The 20031-nt window shown below is 37.6% G+C and overlaps 1 non-coding gene across 1 annotated transcript; it reads right to left on the reverse strand.

Moving 5' to 3' along the window:
- Positions 1–14982: 14982 nt before the first annotated feature.
- LOC112934890 (U6 spliceosomal RNA) lies at positions 14983–15088 on the reverse strand. Its single transcript, XR_003238074.1, has one exon. It is a non-coding gene; the product is annotated as a U6 spliceosomal RNA (small nuclear RNA).
- Between the last annotated feature and the right edge of the window lie 4943 nt (positions 15089–20031).

Here is a 20031-nt window from a genome sequence, read left to right on the forward strand (position 1 = left end):
TTAGAAAATTAACTAGTAAAATTAACTGGCTGAGACCAGTATGCCTAAGAAAGTGTGAATTTTATTGTATATAAATTATCTCAATAAATCTGATTCTTAAAAAGTTATGTATCTAAATTTGAAAAATTGTTTTCTAAGCCAGGCAAAATGTACTCACTCTAAGCAAAATGCAAAGTAAGGATTTGGAAATCCAAACTAGAAAATATTTAAATTGTAGGAGGAGTGAAGTTGGCCTTATAGAAGAACTTATAATAGAATTATAATTTGTGGCTCCCAAATATATTTTACAATGATTCAATTATAAAAATTCTACTCATAAAATTTCAGAAACTAATCTATGGCACACAGCTCTTTATATAGGTATTATAAAACATTTGATCATTTACAGTAACAATTGTGGATGGATTTAATGAATATTATCCAGTTCTAAATAATACATTAAAATAATCAAATACTTAAAATATGCAGAGTACTGTTTTTTTTTTTGAGGACATATGCAGCTATGTACGATAATAAATTTTGATCTCCTTAAACTCATATCCTGATGAGAAAAGAAATAGGAAACAGCTCTAACATGAGGCAGCCTGAGATACAAGGCTATAGGACAAGACCTAAAGAGAACGGTTTCAAACTGAAGCTTCTAGGAACCCTTTTCAAAATAACCTATAATTGAACTTTGAATTAAAGTGTGAAGTCTTGGACCTACAAACCTGTAGAAAATGACATTCTATGCACGAAGTTCAACTTTAGTAAAGGCAAAAATAGCAGGAAAATAATAAGAATGTTCATTACATACACAAAAGACAGAATGAGAAATGAAGGTGGAAAGAAAAGTGGAACAGTAAATATATAGGCTTAGGAATGCTAAGGCAGGAAAAAAAAATTCAGTGGAGAAGAAGAAAAAAAGAAAGCCAGAGAACAAAAGATGACTTTGGGGAACTTGAGGATAATAAAGATAATTTGAGACCATTGCTGACTGTGACAAGGGTTATAGACTATCCTTCAATATCCATGGTCTCTTTCTCCCTTAGAAATTAAATAAAAACTGCATTTCCCAGCATCTCTTGCAGCCCACTATGGCCATATGACTGACATTCTGGCCAATAGGATATAAGCTTTCAAGAATGTTCCTTAAGAGACGGATGCAGATTTCCTTTTGCCAGTTCTTCTACACTTAACCTCATTCGGCCACAGGAAACCAGGATGCAATGACTGCCATCTAGGACCCTTCTTTAAACTCTTCAAATAACAGCTAGACTCTGTCATATTTTCCCCTAATATGCCAGCTTTTTTAGATAGCTTTCTTTAGCTTTATTTTCTCCAGAAAATTAGGATAAAAATTATTTCTGTATTGCTTTTTGCTAATCATGAGGAATATTTCAGTCTAATTTTAAAAATCACTTATGAGACCAGACCCAGCCTTGTGGTGCCTCCATGCTTAAGGCAAGGAGAGAGAAGAATTGACAAAAGAACCCAAAACCCATCATTTTGGGTTCTTGGGATAGAGCCATTTGATTAGGATGTTCCTTGTCAAAGGTAATGTTCCACTTGTTCTTCAAGACAAATACAACATTTTCTTTTCCCCATCAGACTTCAGAGATAGAGGGCCAAATTTCTCACAGCCTTAGAGAGCATGGTGCAGCAGATTGGGTTTCTCTATCCTCCATCCCTTCCTTTGGGAAACTGCTACATTCTGATAGAATCGAGCACAGAAAGAAAAAAAGTGGGAAGGGTCAGACCACCTATAAAATAGAAATTAATGGAGTTTTACAAGGAATTGGCGTTTTTAAAAATTGTTTTAAAGACTACATTTGGTTGGACCATATTGCAAACAGAAGAACCAAGTTGGGGTGAAGAAGTATGGAGAAGAACAATCGAAGATTTCACTGTTTAACAGTGTTCAAAGACAGTAACATATATGGCTAAATCAATACTTGAAGTTCTGTACCCCATACATCCAAAGACAACCAGGCATGAAAATGTACTGTACTGGAAAATAATTAGGAAAGAGGATAGGGAACAGATGGAGCAACAGTATCCCAGTATCTGTAGTAAATGAAGTAAGGAGTTCAGACTTAGCCAGAGATTGCAACTTGGTATTGCAAAGGAGTAATGAAGACAGGCCTAAATGAAACATAAGATGTTTCCAGTAATCAGCAGAAGAGATGCCAGACATAGGACCGAGCCAGAAAGTTCAAAAAGAAAACAATGAAAAATTTGTTAACAGTCTTGATCTTGACCATTCACACCCAATTAGATTCATCTTTTAGCGGGCTGGATCTCTGATAAGGCACTTCACAGGTGTTTTTTTGCTTCCGCTCTGCAAAACTAATGATAGACTTGTCTTTCCTATTAAAGTCACCCAGAAAACTTCAGTTTTCCCTGTAGAAAAATTCTAATGTAATGAAAAATTTTATGATTGGTTTCACTTCTTATTTTCCCAATACAAAGGATTTGTGAGTTTCTTGGTTTTGTTTTAGATAAGTGTTATGCTTAGACTTACACTTAAGTAGTGGATGACGAGGATGCCTGGGTGGCTCGGTCGCTTAAGTGTCTGCCTTCTGCTGGGGTCATGAGCTCAGGGTCCTGGGACCCAGTCCCGTATGGAGCTCCCTGTTCAGTGGGGAGTCAGCCTCACCCTCTGTCCCTCCTCTGCTCGTTCTCTCTCTCTCTACAATAAGTAAATAAAATCTTTTTTAAAATGGTAGATGATAAAATATGAATCAGTATATACAAATATTGGTGGCTCTTTTTAGTTTGATCTTAAGTCTTCTTTTAAATATGAGAATGCATAGAAAATTAGCAAAGTCAATGGTAGAACAAAACTTGAATTAGAATACAAGATAAGGGGATCCCTGGGTGACTCAGCGGTTTGGCGCCTGCCTTTGGCCCAGGGTGCAATTCTTGATCCCGGGATCGAGTCCCGCATCGGGCTCCCGGCATGGAGCCTGCTTCTCTCTCCTCCTGTTGTGTCTCTGCCTCTCTCTCTCTCTCTCTCTATGTCTATCATGAATAAATAAATAAATATTCTTTAAAAAAGAATACAGGATAAACCTATGATGATACTTAAGTTCCAGCTGAACATATGAGACCCAACATTTTTACATTTAGCAGACCCCAAAAGTAAACAGTCTTTCAAAAATTTGGAGGGATATTGAGTATACTGAACTGGATGGACATCCAAGGAATGACCTAGACGTAGGTCAGATACAGTCTGTATCAGGTCCCAGATACAAATCTGGGATCATCAGAATATGAATTATTTGAAGCCACAGGGATAGATGAGATCATTTTTGGAGGAAGTATTTTTAAAAAATAAAATAAAATCAGTCGAAAGCCCTAAGGAACTCCCAACTTTTAAGATCAAGAGCCAGCAAACTGAGACTCAAAATAATTATGAAAGGGACCAAAGACTGGGGCAGTATCTGGAGGGGTTAAGGGAGGGTTTTTGTTTATTTTCAGTGGTGGTTGCCAAATTATCCTATGGAAAGGGAGATTTTATAACTCAGCGCAGAGAAATAGGATAATCAAAAGAGCAGAAGCTTTGGGGCACGTGGGTGGCATCCAACTCTTGGCTTTGCCTCAGGTCTTGATCTCAGGGTCCAGGGACTGGCCCCACTGCACCCCGCCCTGCCCCTACCTCCCCTTCAGCATGGAGTCCGCTTGAGATTCTCTCTCCTACCCCCCCCCCCCAGCTCTGGTGCACACGTGTGCGCTCTCTCTCTCTCTCTCTCTCTCTCTCTCTCAAATAAATAAATAAAGCTTTGATGAAACAGGAAGGAAAGGGATGATGGGGAAGCAGATAACATAGAGCCAGACTGATTTTTGATTGGGGGTTGTAGGGAGAGACAAGATAATATTAGCTAATATTTACTGAGTACTTGCAATGTGTCATGTTCTATTCCAAGTGCTTTTCGTGGATTAATGTGTTTCATATTCGTAACAAATAGTTCATTAGACTAAACGGAAGGTCATGTGTCAGAAAAATGTTAAGTGTTCATTTGAGCTTGGTGTTATATATTTAAATGATTCGCAGAGGAAAGCCTAAGCTCTGAGGTCAGACTGCTAGAGCTGGATCCTGCCTTTGCCACATGCAGCAACGTGACGTTGAACGTGTGACTAAAGCTCTCTAAATCTCAATTTTTCACCTTAAATGGGCATCATTGTTGTGACGAATGCATGAGATAATTCTTAGCACCGTACCTTATACAATTGAGAATAAATGTTGCCTATGATTACTACTGTTATGGTTATTATTATTATTATTACTGCCCCAGTCTGCTCAGTTGTGTAATTTTCTATATTGAGAATGGCACAAAGAAATATGGAAAGTTGTGATTTTTCTTTTTTTAAGTGAATGCAAAGGAGGGAGAAAGTAGCAAAGGAGTTGAGAGAAGTGGTTAGGGAATAATATAGCTAACTCACTGCGCTTTAACATTTGAAAAAAAAAATTAAAAGCCCACCTAATTGTATTAACATTGCTTTGCTTGACAAATTCCTATTCCAAAGTAATCATTTCTGAAAATGATATTTTCACTATTTCATGTTAGACACACACCATAATCATTAAGCTTCTAAGTGTTGATTATGTGCAAATGTTAAGAACATTACATTTCTTATTATAAAATATACATTATGCTAAAATATTATAAACTCATTATAAGATGATTTTTTCCCCATTAAAACATCACTGAAGTCTAAATGTTTACAATAAGTCAGGTGTTCGCTGATGCTTAAATTCAAATTTGTATTCCCGCTTAAATTCAAATCCAGTGTTACTTAACCACTATCCTAAAAACTAAGCTGCTACTGCCAAATCCTTTTTTTATCCTGCTTTGAAATTATAAATATACAACTGCCCCACCTGGATTGTCTGCATGTTAAAGTTTTACCATTTCTTCCACTATTTGTAATTCCTATTTTCACAATAAAACTTCAAGAATCAGAATTTATTTATTTTTTTAAGGATTTTATTTATTTATTCATGACAGACACAGAGAGAGAGAGAGAGAGTCAGAGACATAGGCAGAGGGAGAAGCAGGCTCCATGCAGGGAGTCTGACATGGGACTCAATCCCTGGTCTCCAGGATCATGCCCTAGGCTGAAGGCAGGGCCAAACCGCTGGGCCATCAGGGCTGCCCCAGAATCAGAATTTATTCCGATTTTTCATACTTTTTGTATTTCTCCCATTCCTAATGCTCTTTATTTGTGCCATATTTGAAATGATAGGATAAGCAATTAACTTTTAGTTTATAAAGCAAGGACAACTACTTCTAACTAGTTTCAAAACATCACTTATTTTATATAGTAGGTTCTGCATTTAAAATATTAGGAGCAGGGATCCCTGGGTGGCACAGCGGTTTGGCGCCTGCCTTTGGCCCAGGGTGCGATCCTGGAGACCCGGGATCGAATCCCACGTCGGGCTCCCGGTGCATGGAGCCTGCTTCTCCCTCTGCCTGTGTCTCTGCCTCTCTCTCTCTGTGTGACTATCATAAATAAATAAAAATTAAAAAAAAAAGAAAAAAAATAAAATATTAGGAGCATATTAAAGCAAACTTTTGCATATAGGTGTATATATGTATATACATAAACACTTTCTTATGTCAGATTTTAATTATAGAATAGTTTGACATGAACAGTAAGCATTTGTAAATTGATATATTTTTAAAATTTTTTTAAAAGGTTATATTTATTTACTCATGAGAGACACAGAGAGAGAGTCAGAGACACAGGCAGAGGAAGAAGCAGTTTCCCTGCAGGGAGCGTGATGCGGGACTCGATCCCAGGACCCCAGGATCACAACCCGAGTCAAAGGCAGATGCTCAACCCCAGAACCACCCAGGTGTCCCTGTAAATTGATTTAAATCGCAAGTAGTTATGGTAGTTCTGTTATCTGTTAGATAGATCAACTCCATGGTAATCTTCTTATCAGGCTAATATCAGTACTAAACATCCCACTGTAGATGGATGACTCAGGTTCTCCCTTTATCTACCTCTGGCTGCCAGAACTTTGGCACCTCCAGCAGAAGGTGGGAAAGAGTCCGGAAAGCAAGAAATTCAAGTTGTTTTGTTTTTCTTTCAGTTGAATACCTTGACTAAACAGCTTAGCGCGAGGAAAAGATGGAAACTGCTGTTGAGCACTAAGGCTCTGAATTGCATGCAGGTTATCATTTGCCTCCCTATCCTTTTCTCCTATTGTTATGTGCAATACAGGGCTGGCTGCCTCCTTAATGAAATGTGCACTGGTTTAAAGAGCTCCTGTGGCTTCTGCACATTACATAAGCCACAGTTAGTCGGCCTCGGAATGATTGCAGGGAAATTGTAAATTTAGTCTCAGAAACCTGCTGCTTAAAGCAGACTCAGCCAGCTTTTTGGTTTTCAAAGCTGCTCTGTATAAAGCCGCACATTTGGAAATCTGTTGCTGATACACACTCTGTTCGTAAGAAGTAAGACTTTACAAACTTAACTCGAGCAAGAAAGGGACCTAGGATACATGAAAGGATCACAAAAATGGAAGAAGCAATGAATTCTAAGAAAATTCAGTGTTGGTTGGTTTTCAAATGCCTGGACATGAAACGTGTCCTTGAACATTGATAATATACTCCTGCCAGGTGGCAAGTTCCCACTCTACCACCATATAATTGGCCCTATTTTTTTTTCCACTGCTAATGCTTTTCCAGGTAGGCAAAACATGGATATAAAGTAAGTGCAAGCGCCACCACTACCAGCATTATTTAACATTAAGTAACAGTTTGACACAAAACGATGGACTTGACTACAGTTACCAGAGTTAAGTAAGGTGCCTCAAATTCTGTGACATCATGTAAAAATATAACCAAATGCTAAGATTAAGGGATTTTTCCCCCTTCCCTCCATGGGAGACACTTTTGTTTAATTCATACAAAAGATTTATTTTTCTTCATGTGTCTTTTTTACTTCAAGAGGTATTTCTTTAGGGGATCCCAGGGTGGCTCAGTGGTTTAGCACCTGCCTTCAGCCCAGGGCATGTTCCTGGAGTCCCAGGATCGAGTCCCACATCGGGGTCCCTGCATCTCCCTCTGCCTGTGTCTCTGAGTCTCTGTGTCTGTCATGAATAAATGAATAAAATCTTTTTTAAAAAAGAGGTATTTCTTTAATTTCAAGAGATATTTATTCAAAAGGAAGGTTTTTCTAAGTTTTAATTTTTATTGCAAAATTGTTTCAAACATAAAAAGAGTAGAGTATAATTATCCCATGTACCCATTACCCAAGTTTGACACGTAACATTTTCCCAAACTTGACTGTAAAGGATTTTAATTTGTCTGTAATCCAAACCAGAAGATTTAAATTTATTTAAATTCTTATAATAAGTAATAAATGATTGTAATAAATAATAAATTCTTAAGTTATTATAATAAATAATAAATTATTATAATATAAATAATAAATAACTAGGGAATCTTGATGAAGAGATCACTTTAAATTATTTTTCTTTTTTAAAAAATTTAATTTCAATTTAATTAACATATGGTGTATTATTAATTTCAGAGGTAGAATTTAGTGAATCATCAGTTACGTGTAACACCCAGTGTTTATTCCATAAAATGCCCATCACCTAGTTACCTCATCCACCTACTTTGAATTATTTTTTAAAAGACAACTATTGGGATGCCTGGGTGGCTCAGTGGTTGAGCATCTGCCTTGGCTCAGGGTATGATCCCAGGATTCTGGGATCGAGTCCCACATCGGGATCCCCACAGGGAGCCTGCTTCTCCCTCTGCCTGTGTCTGCTTCTCTCTGTGTGTCTCTCACGAATGAATAAAATAAAAATAATAATAATAATTAAAAATAATAAAATAATATAAATATTATATTTATATATAAATATAAAAAATAATAATAAAAATAATATTATTATTAAATAAGAATATTATTAATATTATTATATAATAATATTAATAAATATATTAATAAATATAATAATAATAAACAATAATATTATTATTAAAAATAATAATAATAATAAAGACAACTATTTAGGGGTACCTGGCTGGTTCAGTTGGTGGAATATGAAACACTTGATCTCAGGGTTGTAAGTTAAAGCCCCATGTTGAATTTAAAGACTACTTAGAAATAAAATCTAAAAAAAAAAAAAAAAAAAAAAAGACCAGTAGTTATTGTTTCCTAAGGAAGGACCTAGAATTATAAATAGTATTCTTAAGATAGGGTTAATTTTATTTTCACGTTTTTTAGTGGTAATGTTTAGCCAGATTTTTTAAAAGAGGAGACCATAAGGATAAATATCCAAGGGGCATGACTAGCAATTAGCCAAACCAAGTGGTAAATTTAAGAACAGTTAAATGCGTATCTCTTTATCAAACTGAAGCTAAGCTAGCAGCATGTGATATCACAGCTATCTGAGTGGCGCTTCCTAAATCTTGCTTTGATCAGAGAAGCAAATAAAGAATGCACCAAGCACATTCATTGTGCTGAGTCACTGGGTTGAAAGAAAGATAAACCACCTACTGAAAAACAATGATATATTTTTTCTTCTAGGTGACTCACAAGTCTTTGAGGACTGGCAGGAGGAAAGCCACCAGGCCTTTTGTTACCTGTCCTGCCCACAATAATACTCACCCAGTGCTTGTTCTGTATATTTTCATCTCAGGCAACTGTGACTATGAGAATTTGCTTATGTGAAAAGCTCTCTGGCTGGTACGTAGGTGTAAGTCAAAAAAAATTTTTTTTTGATCAGATAATATTCAAAATAATAGCAAAGTATTTTGTTAAACAAAACCTTTTTTAGGTTACTATTAAACATTTGCTAGATATTTACACTAATTGGCAAGAAAATTACAAAAATCACTTTGACTGACTCAGCCTAAGAACAGTTTCTCCTTTTTTCATATCCAAAAAAATAATGGAAGAGCATTTTTGCTGGCAATATTGGCTATAGCTTTGGGAAATTTAGCTTATTATATTGGCAATTATATTAGTTTGACAAGCTTGATAAATATACTCCCCATTTAGTTATTGTTTAGTAAATTTTAAGTTAAGCCTAAGATTCATTGTAAGAAAAAGAGCTACAACAACATAGAAAAATATTAATCTTTATAGTTTTGTGTTATCCATGATATCAAATGCCTTTTCCTTCCTATAGCACAAAAAATCCAAACTGCATTTTCTTCATGAATTTATGGTACGGGAAAAAGGAGATTTCCAAAAATTAGAGCAGCAAGACTTCATACTTTGGAAAACAAAAATTAAATTTAAAAATAAGGTGCTTTTGGGCACCTGGGTGGCTCAGTTGGATGGGCAACTGCTATCGGCTCAGGTCACAGTCCCTGGGTCCTGGGATCAAGCGTCACGGTCCCAAGGTCCTACTTCTCCTCTTCCTGCTTGTGCTCACTCTGTGAAATAAATAAATAAATAAAAATAAAGATAAGCTGCTTAGGAAGTAAAAAGACCACTTTTAAACAGTGCTGTAACCCTTTTGGAGGTCAGTTTGGACATATATGTGAAAAACATTCAAAATATCCATAACTTCTAAATACAGGTATATAAATACTTACATAAATTGAATATTTGACTACTGGAAATTCCGTAAGGAAAAAAAAATCCAAAATAAAAACAATTTTGCGTGTAAGGATACTATTTATAATTACATAGATTAAACACAACTTAAATTCTTATAGTCACAGGAGTCATAGCATATCCCTACTAAGAAATTTCTAAGCAATTCCATGTCAGTGAAAGAAAACAAGGATATTCAGGTCTTATTAAAACCTGTTACATGTCTGCTGCTAGCTGAGGCTTTTGATAGAAGTTCTTGGTCTTCTATTTAGTTTTTGAGAACTAGAAGGTGTGTATTTATTGGTAAAGTAGGCCCTATAATAAAAGCATGTAGATCACCAACTTGATGTGATATGAGTAACACTGTAAGCTCTTGATACTTAAAGCATTATGGTATTACTCATCTTCAGATTCTTAGCAGAAAGGAGAAAGTAGATGAAATACTAAACTACCGCTCAGGCTCCTTCAAAGTACTTGGGTCATAACCCAAGATTCTTTTATATGAAATGGGTCTTGAGGGAGGGACACCTGGAACCTTGATGGTCCAAAAAGAAATGGTCAAGACAAGGCAAGCACTGCCGTTTCCAGTCCTACGTGGCCTGTGGACAATGACTGATAGAGTTGGACTTTTATTTTATTTTATTTTTTAAAGACTTTATTTTTTTATTCATGAGAGACACAGAGAGAGAGAGAGAGAGAGGCAGAGACACAGGCAGAGGGAGAAGCAGGCCCCATGCAGGGAGCCCGACGTGGGACTCGATCCCGGGACTCCAGGATCACACCCTGGGCCAAAGGCAGGCGTTAAACTGCTGAGCCGCCCAGGGATCCCCAGAGTTGGACATTTAGATATAAAATTCACTAACCTGTGGAAACCGACGTGAAGTTTCCACTTGGGGTTCTTTGCGCTTTCTGTGGCATTCACAAAACCCAATGCCAAAATCATCCCTTTTGTTGGCTGAAGGGGCCATTGTGCAAAGTATGCCTTTTGTAGGCATTCTGTGGTGCCGCCCTACCTTCTGAAAGTCCCCACATGCTTGAGGCGAGCCAGAAAATGTAATGGTCCTGACTGCAAAGGCTGCTTTTGAAATATACTTGTATCCCAAAGGTAGACCCCAGTTCTCCAGCCCCTCTTTTCCTTCGTTAGCATGGATGAGGTCCCGAGGCAGCCAGCCTTGCGCTGAGGGGGAAGGCCTAGGAGGAGTTGGTACGTGTGAGAGGGAGTCTGGGTTTGGCAAGAATAACCATGATGATGGTTTCAGTGGTCTGGCCAAGGTGCGCTGCTAGAAACACCTATAACCCAGATAAGAGAAAGAGGAAGTTTCCTCTCCCTGGGGAAAGTACAAGAGGAGGACATAGCAGCATTCAGATGAGCTCTGAGAGAAGACATGATACTCCAAAGGAAGGAAACTACTTCAAAGGAATTCTAAAGGATCAAAGAATCCTTATTTGGGCCCCAAGTAAGGATTGCTCTCCAAGGAAAAGAAAGTGTGGCGTTAACAGTTCTGCTGCAGGCTGCTCTGAGTGAAAGCTTAGGGAAACTGCCCCTCCCCTCTCCTTACAAATCTTGGGGGAGAGAGAATGTTCTGGCCCCAGAGGTGGTTGGGGCGGGGGAGGAGGAGTGGTAGAGACACAAAAACCCAAGGAATCAGCCTTCCATTCCCCAGGAACTGAAAAGGGTTGGGGAGAATCAGCCCTGCTTTTTACAGTCCTCTCCATGGAGGTACATTCTGACCCAGCCCATCTAGGGTCACAGACTTTCCCAGTCCCTTGGAGGACTCGGATATTGAAACTCCAACCGAGGGGATGTGGAGGAGTGGGTGCAAAATGAGCATCTTTAAAACTACAGAAAGGATTTCCCCCAATGTAAGAACTCCATTCAACTTGCCTTCATTTTTAGAAAATTAAGATATTCTAATGAAGGTTAAGAACATGTAGACAACTTACATAGGAAAAAAAAAAAAGACTAAAAATTTGGAATTTATAGGAACAGCAATCCCGTCATTATGATAAATAGTTTTAAAACTGTCCTTTATAGGGGTGCCTGGCTGGCTCAGTAGAGCATACATCTCTTGATGTCAGGGTCATGAGTTCAAGCCCCATGTTGGACATGGAACCTACTTAAAGAAAAAAAGTGTATGGGCACCTGAGCTGGTGTGCCTTCAGCTCAGGTCATGATCCCAGGGTCCTGGGATGGAGCCCTGCATCAGGCTCCCGAGGCAGCTGAGGAGGGAGCCTGTCTCTCCCACACCCTCTGCCTGCCTACACCCCTGTCTATGCTCTCTTATGCTCTGTCAAATAAAAAAATTAAAGATCTTTTAAAAAAAAAGATACAACAATACTAATAAAGCAGACTCTTTAAAAAACAAAACCCAACTCTCCTCTTTCTGAGTAAAAGGAGAAAAAATTGCCTGACTTAGGTCCCAATTATTTTTATTTTCCAAGCTCATTTTCTAATAATATTTCAAGTTGAGTAGAGAAATCATAAAAACATAAAATCTCAGGGCTGCAAGAGACCTGCAAGATCATTTCTTCCTCTTCATTTTATAGCCAAGAACTCTCAAAAAGAGGATAAATGGCTAAAATGTATGAAGCCAAAAAGTTGCAGGAGAAGCAATAAATACAGATAACCCATAAAATGAAAATGAGACTGAACAAAATCTTGAGTTTATTATAGAAATTGTTATTGCACTTAACCGTAGTTTCTTCACGGATTTGGAAATATCTTTGTTGTCTACTTTTGTTGGTTAGGGAATGGATCAAAAATATTCAAAATTGTTTTTTTGCTGCTACAATGGAAATCTACAAAAATGGTTAACAGACTATTTTGAGATCATTGTTCAGAAGTGCATTTATCTTAGAGATGGTTGCCATGGAGACAAGCACACGTTGTATGACTCTACAGCTTGTAAATTACAAGTCATCTATGCTACTAAGACATAAATAGCTGCGCGCACACACGTGCACACCAGCCCATGCACACGTGCACAGCAAAGTTATATGGTTCCTCTCTTTTGGTAAAATAATAAAACTCCATGCAGTGCTGATCTCTGATGGGGAAGGGACCTGCAAACTCTAGAGACTTTAAAATGTTATATTGTACAAATATATAAAATGACTTTTTAAAAACGTTGTAACAGTAGCCTGAATCGCACTAAAAGACTAATAACACACTTTCCATGTAAAAAAAAAAAAGTGATGAAAACATTTCTTAGCTGTCAGTCCTCTTTAGAGTAGAAATGCAGAAATAAGGAAGTACAACGGGGTGCCTGACTGGCTCAATCAGTAGAGCACGTGACTTTTAATCTTGGAGTTATGAGTTCAAGATCCACATTGGACATAGAACTTAGTTAAAAAAAAATAAATAAGGGCAGCCCGGATGGCTCAGCGGTTTAGGGCTTGCCTTCAGCCCAGGGTGTGATCCTAGAGACCTGGGATCGAGTCCCACGTCGGGCCCCCTGCATGGAGCCTGCTTCTCTCTCTGCTTCTCTCCCTCCCTGTTTCTCTCATGAATAAATAAATAAATAAAATATTTTTAAAAATAAAATAAATAAAGTAAAATATATTTTTAAAAGTAGTAGAAAAACCCAGAGTATATTATTAAAAAGTTATTGAGTTATTTTCCCCAGAGCATTCAATAGTATTAACACTAACATATTATTAAGGTTAATAAGAACAGTTATTAATAGTAGTATTAATTACATGAGGGCATCATTTTCTGGTTAGTCTTTCTCTCCCTGCTTTCCTTTTTTCGTTTGCTTTTTTTTTCTTTTGCTCTTCCTTTAATGAACACAATTTTTTTTATTTTTTTTTAATTTTTATTTATTTATGATAGTCACAGAGAGAGAGAGAGGCAGAGACACAGGCAGAGGGAGAAGCAGGCATCATACAGAGAGCCCGACACGGGACTCGATCCAGGGCCCCCAGGATCATGCCCTAGGCCAAAGGCAGGCGCTAAACCACTGCACCACCCAGGGATCCCGGAACACAATTTTTAAGATCCTTAAATTGCCAAGACACAGGCCAATTTCAGGAGATCACAAAGGTATATTTTCTTTCTTTCTTTCTTTTTTTTTTTAAGAGAAAGAAAGAATGGGGGAGGCGCAAAGGGAAAGGAAGAGAGAGAATCTTAAGTAGGCTCCACGCCCAGTGACATGGGGCTCAGTCTCATGACCCTGGGATCATGACCTGAGCTAACATCAAAGAATTGGACACTTAACTGACTAAGCCACCCAAGTGCCCCACAAAGGTGTATGTTCTGATAAGTTGTTTTTATTTAATTTATGTATTTGTTTACTTTTCAGTAATGGATATTTTCAAATTTTCAAAAAACAGGAGAAAGGATAGTAAAATCAACCCTCCTCCCATGTACCAATCACCCAGCTTCAGTACTTATTGACATACAGCTAATTCTGTTTGATTTATAACCCTCCTTCCTCCATCATTTTAAATCATTCCATTAGCCAGTAAGAAAACTTTTTCCTCCATAATCTGATTTTTTAAATAGTTTTCTTGGAAACTTCAAAGATTTCCTTGTCAATAGAGTACAATGTGAGGTACTAAATTCAGCAGTGTAAAGAACGAGTAGAACTAGAATAATAAGGCTTCATCAAGCATTCAAACATTGAATACACTGATGATTTAGCTACATTTAGCTTTGAAGCACTGTTTGACTCTTTATTATGAAAAGAGAAATCTTTTTTAATAACACAGTTAAACTTTTTAGACTAATTAGTGCTATGTATTTAAAAGTATATTTACAGGAAGCCATGAACCTTGATTTGTTTTATAGAAACACAGGAAATATAAATTAAATAAACAAAACCAAAATGTGTTTTTGCTTTTATAACTATTTTAACATATTTGATTAGTAGACAAATACTCTAGACTTGCTAAAAGAGTACACAAAAGTTATATAGTACAACTATAGAACAGCACATCATCTTTTGCAGTCTTTCCATAAAAAATACTCATGTAAAGTTTCTCATTATTTGCTGCTTTTTTTCAACCTGAGGCATCATGTAGTTTTAGAGCTGGGGTGTATTCTTCATTTGAAAAATTAACAAAATTCAAAACTGAGATCAGCAAAATATCTAGTAATATAATTCCCTAACCTTCACTTCACTATTCTTGCAGTCTGCTTTCTAGAATTGCAGCATGGAAAAAGTTGTGAAATTTGTATTTTTTTCCCTAAATTCATTGATCCAATATGCCTTACCTCTCTTCCTGCTAAATGCTTATTTATCAATGTATTTAAATCCAAATCTTTAAAATCTGAAGTCTTTCAATCTTGGTCTTTTAAATCGGACCATCAGGAAGTAAAAGTCTGAACTACCATCAAATGAGTGACCTCTCAGAGATCAGAAAAAAATCCTTTCATCCTTTTAACATAGTCTCATCCCAACTTAACTTAGTTTTCAATAACCATTTTTTAAAAATATGAAATGTTTCACAAATGTGCATGTCATCCTTGCATGGGGCCATGCTAACCTTCTCTATATTTTTCCAATTTTAGTATATGCGCTGCCAACATAAGCACTTAAATAACCAATTTTTGAAAAGAAGGAGTGCTTTCACCTATGTGCTTAGCTCTAGTGATTCTAGCTTTTACTACTCATTGTCATAGAATATTTTTAGAGATATCTTCAGATAAATATATAGTTCCTTTTGAGTATCTCCAGAGAAACAAAAGTTACTATGAACTCTTGACTTAGTTGAGAAGATTGAAGATAAAAATAGAAGAAATGTCACATTGCATTGGACCAGGTGGTCATTCAGCTGACTGTTGACATCAAGACACATTGTTGAAAAATCGTTAATTTTAACTCTGGTATAGTTAACATACAGTGTCATATTAGTTTCAGGCATACGATATAGAGGTTCAAAAATTCTACACATTACTCAGTGCTCATCATGCAGTCCCAATCACCTATTCTACCCATGACACCAAGACACATTTTAAAGGAAAGCACTATGGCTTTCTAATTAATCCATCTAAAATCCAGAAATATAGATGGTTTCCTTAATGGATTAGATCAGTTGATGTATGACCCAAACATTTTCTAAATTTCTTGGCCATTGGGCAGCCCTGGTGTCGCAGCAGTTTAGCACCGCCTGCAGCCCAGGCCGTGATCCTGGAGGCCCTGGATCGAGTCCCACGTCGGGCTCTCTGTATGATGCCTGCTTCTCCCTCTGCCTGTGTCTCTGCCTCTCTCTCTCTCTGTCTCTATGAATAAATAAAAATAAAATCTTTAAAAAAAAATAAATTTCTTGACCATTATTCTGTTGTTTGCTTATTTCGGTGCTTTAGACAACATAATCAGTTAACATTAAGACCCACCATGTTCTTTTGGTTGACTTAAAATTACTTCTTTTAAACTTCAAAATACACTCCCTAGTATTTTTAAATATCCTAGGCTTTTATTAACTTAGTTAACATTATCCATATTATTCCTAATTTTTAAAAAATAATTTTGTTCACAGTTCTCCATTTCTATCATTTTAAATAAAAATATCATAAGCTAATATATAAATAAAAATTTAAATATATATATATATATATATATATATATATATATATATATATATATAAAATGTATAATTAGAGGGGCACCTAGGTAACTCAGTCAGTTAAGCATCCAACTCTTGATTTCGGCTCAGGTCATGGTCTCACCATCCTGGGATCAAGCTCTGCAACAGGCTCCATGATCAACGCAGAGTCTGCTTGAGATTCTATCTCCCTCACCCTCTGCCCCTCCCCCTACTTGCCCTCTGTGTCTCCAAAATAAATAAATATTTTAAAAATATGTATAATTACACATAATTATACATATAATATAATGTAATTAAAGACATTTAAATGAGATAAATAAATCAATAAATTCCTGAAAGAAAGTGGAGAGGTTAACATTACTTGAGGATGATGGCATAGAAGGGGAATTTTTTTGTCATTGATAATCTAGGATTTGAGCATGACCTACATCTGTCTTTGCTTCCAATCCATCAAATCCCTTCAGCCCCTCTAATTTGACAGCTGTCTCTGTCACTCTGATGAAGCCATTCCAAGAAAAATCACCAGCTGATCTCATTTTATCATGTCGAGTTATCTTTTGTTGGTTCTCTGTACCCTGGCCTCTCTGTAACTTCTTATATCGTTGGGCAACTGTTTGTTTTAAACTCTTTTAAAAAAAAATAAAATAAAATAAACTCTTTTTAACCTTTGATTACACAGCCCATATTTTCTATTAGCTTTCGTGACTTCTCCTTATCTGGTTTCTTTTCATGTTTCACCTGCTTTTCAGGCCTCCAAAGTTTGTCCCCCAAGGCATTGTCCTTGACTGGGCTTTCTCTAAACTGGCTCTTTTGAGAAATCCATATTTTCTCATTGAACCATCACCTCTATGTGAATGGCCTCAACTCAACCCAGATGTCATGGCTTTCCTCACTCCTTTGTGAAAAATTTATTGAAGGCTTACAAAATGGCAGGTATTAAATAAATAAATTGGGTTCCTCGACACTCTATAAAACTAAACTCATCATAACCCTCATGAGACTAGAGTTCAAGTTGCCCTAGCTTTAAATTTTCATATTGTGTTTGATGAACCTCTTTGTTCAATCTCTTCATTCATTCTTTCAATATCTTTCACTTATTTTTGAAAACTGCCTTTTAAGTCATCAGCTCTTATGGGATTCAATGTAATCCAAGCTGTCATGTCCCTTATACCTGGATTATTTCTTTGCTTTTCTAATTGGTCTTCTGATTATTTTCTTCAGCCTGTATAATAAAATATTTCTTATCATGTCACTTTTACTGTTCTTAGACACTGCAAGCCCAAACATTTCCACCTGGTATTTGAAGCTTTTTATAACCTAGACTCCCCATACTGCATAAATTTTATTCCCAACATGCATCCTTTCTTTATAGCTAGAAAGCTAATTCATATTGTTGCCCCACAGTGTGGATTTTTTTTGTTACTTCTATATTTTTGCAAATACTGTTTTTCCTATTCTGTGATTTATTTTTTTCTTGGTTGATTCCCCTGCCCCCAAAATAGCATTGTGAGCTCTTGGAAATCAGGATCTATTTTTAGTTGTTTAATTTTATCAACTCCAAAAACGCACATTTTTTCATATTATTAACTTTCCTAAAGTCAAGAAGCATCTTACAACAAAAATTGACATCTTAAACATTGTAATAGTTTCAAGGGCAGAATATATTCTCTCCTGGTGGTATACAAAGTGATACTGTGTACTCAATAGTATCTTAAATGCAATCAAATGCCAATTTTTTTCCTACTTTTACTACCCTTGGAGAAATATTATGCTCGTTGCAGATATGCCATAAATGCTTGTTGGTTGATTTGTTTCCTAGTTATATGGTTTTGAACCGTGGCTGCAAGAGAGATAAACTCATATACCTAGCATGTTATTGATTTCAAAAACTAAAACAAAAACCGTTTGTTTTTTGAGGGGAGATAGAAAAGATGAAAAAGAATTAGACAATTATGTGAAACCTACTTTTTAAAAAATGTATATTACAAAGAATTGAACTCTAAAGTTCTAAGTTATATCCTAAAATCTCTTTCTCCAGGCTTTGAAACGATCTCCATTGTTTTGGGCCATGTGAGGTCCTTAACCATTGTATTATCACTATAGCCATGCATACGTAAACAAAAAATGTTATGTAATGAAAATGCTCCAGTAACAAACTGGAGCATGCCTATTCATACTATAGGCATTGTAGCCATAAAGAAAAATCTGCATTGAAACTTGTTTTAATTGAATTGAGTTTTTGGAAATATCTTTACAAAGCTTGCACAGGGAACAGTGCCATAATCACAAGAGAAGTTTGGTTTTTCTCTGTATGCATTTCAGCCTATGTCTGCACATTCTCAGTGACGTGCAGAATGGGGACCATTAACTCAAGCCCCAAACTGTAATGCAAAAAATATTTCTTAATATTTATAAATGTTTTTACCCATATAGGTCCTATGTGAAGTAAGAGTACATATTCCCATGATGATTTTATTATGTAATATGTCTGAATGCATTACGTAGCAGGATGAAAGTGGGCATTGGGATCCAACAGACCTGAGACTGAATACTAGAGCCACTGCTTACTTGTACTTTGCATTTCGATTACTTTATCTGAGTAAAGTGGGATTTGTGGGAGGACTAGAGATAATACTTGGAAAATGCCTAGTACCGCACTTGGCATAAATACTCTAAATCTGTTAGAAGAGGGAAGTTACATGGGGTGCCCCTTGGGCTCTGAGAGGATGTCGCCCTCCTCCAGGATACTCCCTTGCCGGTGGTGTCCCCGCATAGGCAAGGCTTCCTCCATGGATGAGCCTCTGCCGTCTGCCTCTGGCCTGGGCCTCCTAAGAGTTTGCCTCTTCTCTGTCTGGGGCCCATACTCCAGTCCCGGAGAGCGGGGCTCCCCCAATCCCTCTGCATCCCCAATCCCTCTGCATCCCCAATCCCTCTGCATCCAGGCTAGCTAGGTGAAAAGGAGTCTTGCCCTCAAAGGGCTTTGGGAAGCCCATGTAGTGGCGTAGAACAAGCATTAAACACCGAATCCAGAGAGCTGGGATCAGAGCCGTGTGCTGGCCTCCGCATGGGGCTGCTGCAGGCATGCGGGCACCGAGGCACACGTCGTGAGCAGGTGCCAGGCTGAGTCCTCCCGTCCTCGGAGAGGGCCGTGGCGAGCAGGACATGGGCTTTTGATTAAGATGCACCTGTGCTCCTCGTGTTCTTAGAATCCAACAAACCAACCCACAGTCCGTGACCAACGACTAGGTCCTTAAGTTCCAAATTAAATGTCATTTTCTTAAAAAAAAAAATGTAGTAGAGAGTATCTGCCCCATGGTGTTGTCAGGAGGACTGGATCAGATGCTGCACCTACAGTGCAGGGACACAGCATCTGTTCTGGCTGAGGAGGCCCTTACATCCAGTAACAGTGCTCGGTTTCCCTCTTAACACCACGGGCAGCATGAAGCATGTGACAGTCGATCACACTGTCCTTGAAACACTCTCTTTGTACTCTCTGGCTCCCCTCTCCCTTTTCCCTCGTCTTCTTACTCTGCTTTGCTGGATCCTCCTCTTCCTCCTCGCCCCTGAATGAGGGCATAGGGGCAGGCTTCTCCATCAGTTTTCACTACTGGATCATCATGTTTAGTCTCATGACTTTATTTATTTATTTTTAAGGTTTTACTTATCTGAGACAGAAGGAGCAAGAACTAGCCAGCAAGAGAGAGCGAACACAAGCGGGGGGGGGGGGGGGGGGGGAGAAGGACAAAGGGAGAGGGGCCCCACGCGGGGCTCCATCCCAGGACCCTGAGATCGTGACCTGAGCCGTGATCAGATGCCTAACTGACTGAGCCACCCAGGCGCCCCAGGCTCTGGGCATTAAGAGGCACCTTTGAGCCAATTACTCCAAAATTCACACCTCTGGCAGAGATCCTTTCTATGAAGTCCAGATTC

Source organism: Vulpes vulpes, chromosome 3 (genome assembly GCF_048418805.1).
Source record: "Vulpes vulpes isolate BD-2025 chromosome 3, VulVul3, whole genome shotgun sequence".
Classification (NCBI taxonomy): Eukaryota; Metazoa; Chordata; class Mammalia; order Carnivora; family Canidae; genus Vulpes; species Vulpes vulpes.